This window comes from Clupea harengus, chromosome 25, assembly GCF_900700415.2.
Source record: "Clupea harengus chromosome 25, Ch_v2.0.2, whole genome shotgun sequence".
NCBI classification, from domain to species: Eukaryota; Metazoa; Chordata; class Actinopteri; order Clupeiformes; family Clupeidae; genus Clupea; species Clupea harengus.
Window position 1 is genome coordinate 6,667,744 of NC_045176.1, and position 5,206 is coordinate 6,672,949.

The window sequence follows — 5,206 nt, forward strand, 5'->3', positions numbered from 1 at the left end:
TCGGGGGGCGGGGGGTCTTGTACGAGGCGAGCTGCTGGATGTGGACGTGAGCCGTGGCATAAAGCCCCGACAGCTGACACTCAGGGATGAGGTCACGTCTGATCAGTGAGCATTAGCGCGCACGCCAGTCAGCTGCTCTCGCGGGCGCTTACGTAACCCGGTCACCTGACCCGCCCCCGCACTCCGGCCAGGAAAATGCCAGTCTGTCAGGAAGACTATCCTTAAGCTCTGTAGTAACACCAGTAGTAACCTTGGTCAGCGGTGATGTCTGGCACTAATCGGCTAGAGGTTGTGGTGGGAGGATTGGTCACGGGGAAAATGGTTACACAATCCATCTCTGTGTGTTTAGGTGTTGAACAGGCTTGTAGTGTTTGTTGTGTGTTGGAGGAGGATTGCTGTGCTGTTTGTGTGTGAGTATGTGTGTGTGTCTGTGTGTGTGTGTATGACTGTGTGTGTATGAGTGTGTGTGTGTGTGTGTGTGTCTATCTGTGTGTATGAAGTGTGTGTATGAGTGTGTGTCTCTCTGTGTGTGTGTGTGTGTGTGTATGTGAGTGTGTGAGTGTTGCATTGCATGACAGACACCCAGCCCATGTGGGAGTCCCCTGTGGCAGAGCAGCGGCGCGTCTTAATTGGATTAGAGCTCTCCTCTCCTCCTCCTTGGGCGAGACGAATCTGTGTTACCTCACCACTCCACCACTATCGCCGCACTCCTCTTTCCTGCCGCACCGCACCGCACCGCATCGCACCGCACCGCACCGCACCGCACCGCACACAAAGCAAAAACAGTGGGGGTGCAATTTTACATTCACTGTTTTTTAGGTTGTTGTTGTTCTTCCCAATGTCTTCAGTCCTCTGACAAGAATGGCATTTGATTCGAGCAAGGGCTCACAAAGAGTTACAACATGATTGGTGTTTCCTCCGATTACCGATAAGAACACTTTCTTTTCCAGAGATTCTGAAATTCTATCACCAGCACAATTATGCAGTAATGATCACATCATGCCTCAGATGACACATGAGCAAACTGAGGATTAATGTCAACCTGATGTGTGTGTTTGGTTTGGCTTGAGCGGTTGTGACGGTGGGGCCTGTGATTGTGTGTTGTGTTCTTCTGAGGCCTGGGGGGGCTACTGTGAATTAGATGGGTGGGGGGGGGGAGGGGGAGGGGAGGTTTAGATGGGAGGAAGTAGGTCATGACCTAATTAACTATGACATATCCTCTAATCAGCCACAACACACCAGCCAATAGGACCCTGTCTAGGGGGCCTGGCTCACCCCAGACGCCCCTAGTCTGGCCAAACCATCCTATTCGACCGCGCCCTGCTCGCCCCCGCCCCTGCCCCCACCCAAACAACACCCTCCCCGCTCCCGCCGCCAGTGAATTGTGGGATTTGTTTTGGTCTGTGGGAGGTCGGGCGGAGGGTGCTGAAAAATGCATGTGGTCTGCGGTTTTATCAACGTAAATTACATAAGGGCTATTTATAGTCACAGCCAAGTCACCAAACAATGACACACCTGAAATTCTTCAACGCCCATTGCATTATTAGAAAGAAGAACAGCATTTGTTTACCAGTGCAAGATAAGATACGTAGATCAGATGCGTAGATGCACACTGAAAAGTCATCATCAGGTATTCAGTCCTAAAATAATATTACAACATCATGTCTTCCTATTATTTAATCTGTTAAACCAATTTACACAAGACATTTAGTAGTGATGTCAATTATATTTTTCAGTTGGGTATGATACAAAATTAATCTATAGAAATATAGGTTTTCATCCTATAGAAAATGTACTCCTATTTGAAGTTTGAAAACCAATTTCTGTTTGAAATGAAAACTATTTTCACTGTTTAATGGTAAAGTCCTGGTATTGATGAAGCCCTGATGAAGCCATATAGCCAGTATGGAGGATGAGTAAATAAATCATTAACTTCATCAACCGAGAATTAACAAGGTCTATCTGACATGTCCAGAAAAATTTGTTTTTTTTTGCACCAAATAATATCAAATAATATTTATGTTAATGTTTATGTTTAATGTTTTCCTCTAATTATTTGTAAAAGTATTCAAATACATTTGGAAGGAAAAATACAGGCTAATACATTTTGAGTATATAAATATAACTAATTATCATGCATATAAGCTCTATTATGAAATTATCACGTCAACAGTTTTAGGTAGAGGGTGGATATACTCAACTGAGCACAGTGAAACATATTTGAACTTTACTTCAAGAATGGATCATACTGTCATAAGCTGGCACTATCTTAAGGGCAGAGGCTGAAGGGACGTCAGGGTCAAAGGTGCATAGCTTCATGAACTACTGGAACATGAATCTACAGTATATACAGAGACTTATGAATCTACAGTAAATACAGAGACATATGAATCTACAGTAAATACAGAGACTTATGAATCTACAGTATATACAGAGACATATGAATCTACAGTAAATACAGAGACTTATGAATCTACAGTAAATACAGAGACTTGTGAATCTAAAGTACAGTATATACAGAGATTTATGAATCTACAGTAAATACAGAGACTTGCAGGGGAGGACTCATCACTGGCTCTGTGTACTACGAGTGTCTTTTTACTAATTCTGCACAACAAAGTTACTATCTTTGGCTACCTTTGTCATGCACAATGGAAAAACCTTGTTGTCGTGCTAAGTAATGTTTTTCCATACTCCAAAAGCAGTTACATCTGTCTTTTAGGTAACTATTATATCATACCCTCCCTTTTTCACCAAATGTGATCCAAAACTATCCTAACTAGATACCTTGAAGTACATACTGTTGCTTGAGTAGTTATTGTAGCTATGTTCTTACATTCATTGTTGGCTTAATTTTGTGTTCCTTAACCCTGAATTTACATTCCTTTCCATGTAAACAAATACCCCGTTATCTTACTTTGATCAGGTATTAGTGCAAAAATGGACTATGAATCACACTCACACAGACACCGTTGCATTCAATTGTCTTGCCTATGACGGATGCAACAATGACGCCACAGTGCGACACACCTAATGCTTAGGGCCATTTCAAAAGGACCTGGGACAACTGTCATAAAGCAGTCAGTCTAGTTTAAATCCGCTGCACAGCATTGATCTTACAACACAGGAATGGATGTGTCTCCTGCTGTACGTAAATCTGCAAAGGGGTGTTGGTGTGCACACTTACTTCTGCATCTCTGGGTCTCATTCAGACAATATAAAGTGTGACTGAAATGACTTATAAATGACTAATGACATTTTCATGTATTTTCACCTTAATTATGAAATTGTATTAACTGAAAAAAGTATAATCCTATTTTAAGAGTACAATATAGTGCTGTGAAAGCTTTTATTTTGTTTTTGCAAGGTGTTCCAGCCAGGAAAAACAGAACTGCATATTGCATATCCTGGATGGTTAGAGGGGAAGACACAGGTGTTTATCTGTCCTTCACATGACCATATGCTATCAAAATGAATTTGAGGATGGTACCAAAACTAGTTTCCTATAAAACCATACCTCAAAAAGTGTCAAATTGTTGCATAGTGTTACTATAACAAGATGTTATCATTCTAAGAATATCTTCTATGAATCACACCCCCATATATTACGTAGGCACAATGACGTCACACTGCAACACACCTACCGCCTAGTTTTCATCTCCAAATACACCTGACCACATAACACAGATTCCTCTCTAAAGTATAAAGCTTCTGCATTTCTGGGTCTCACTCAGACTCAAGAAAGAGAACCTTCATCCCAAGACACAAGACAATCAGAAGACACTCTGCACCTGTGTACCTGACACAAACCTTACAGGTAAGCTATCAGCAGAATCCAAAAGAAGGTATTCTTAATAAATAATATGCTATGCTATATAATTTTGGATTATGTTGGATAATTTTTTTAAACGTAACAGCTATTACATTTTTTAAATGAAATTGTTTAATTTAGCGAGTAAAATTGTTAAATAGTTGAACTTGACTACAAGTGTTACCACAATTTTTTGGTGTAAATAAATTCAAAATGTTTTTTTTTCTTTAGTAAATTGTCAGTGTTAAGTGTGCAATGATAATGTCGTATAATTTGGCCATAATATTGATTGATTTTAAACAGGATAGATAAGGTCATGATTGATTTGGCATTTTCTGGTTTGGATAGGGTCTGAATTGATTACACGTTTCCTACATCCTTCTTCTGAATAAATTGCCAGAGATGTTCAACCTCCTGCTGTTCTCAGGTCAGTAAACTGCTCATTCACAGACAAAATCAATATAACTGAGTGAATTCACTGTTTTCACTGAATGAAGTAACTGTTTTCAATCAGTCAATAAAATCAACCATTTCTCTTCTTCTATTCCAGGGCTCTTAGTGTCCTCACTTTGCGTCCCCACCAAAGACCTTTCCAGCCAATCAGAATACAGAGAGTTCTACAGTGACCTGGAGAGCTCCCAGTTCTTACTGGCAGAGCAGGACTCCAGGCCCAGTCTTCCCTCCAGGACCTCTCACCCTCAGAGTGCTGTTCTCAGAGGAGGTTCTGACAGCACACTGGCTTCTGTGAGGGGGAACTCAGTTAAGGGACTGAAATCCTCTCAGACACGAGTCCGGAGAGCTGCAGTGGATCTGTTCACTGAAGAGGGCTCAGGAATGGAAGGTACCGGTTCATTTCATCTGTAGATATTCACACCTCACAGAGATGCTTTCAGACTGTTTCAATGACATGATCTTTACTTCTCCAACAGTCACCCAAACAACTAGTCCTGTCACAACAACGACCACAACTACCACCAGCACTACAACAACTACATCAGCTGCCTCAAGCAGCCCTCGGTTCATAGTTGGACTCCGTGTTTTACTGCTGAGCGCCTTCAACTCTGCTTTCAACGACCCTCAGAGCTCAGCCTATCAGGAGCAGGTGGCATCAATTGTTTCCTGGGTAAGTCATACAACTTATTTCATGAAATACAATACACTTGACAGATTGGTACCTGTGTTTATGGTGTATATACAATCAGTAGATAACACAAAATAAAAGTAAATAAATGTAAAAGTGAAGGTGATCCTTTACATTCATACATCATCTGATGAATTTGTTCTTTCACTGTTTCCACAGAGCACTCCCATTTACAAACGACGATATGGACCAACTTTCATCCGTGTTCTTGTCATTTCACTAAGGTAAAACCACAGTTTTATTGTATCCGTTTA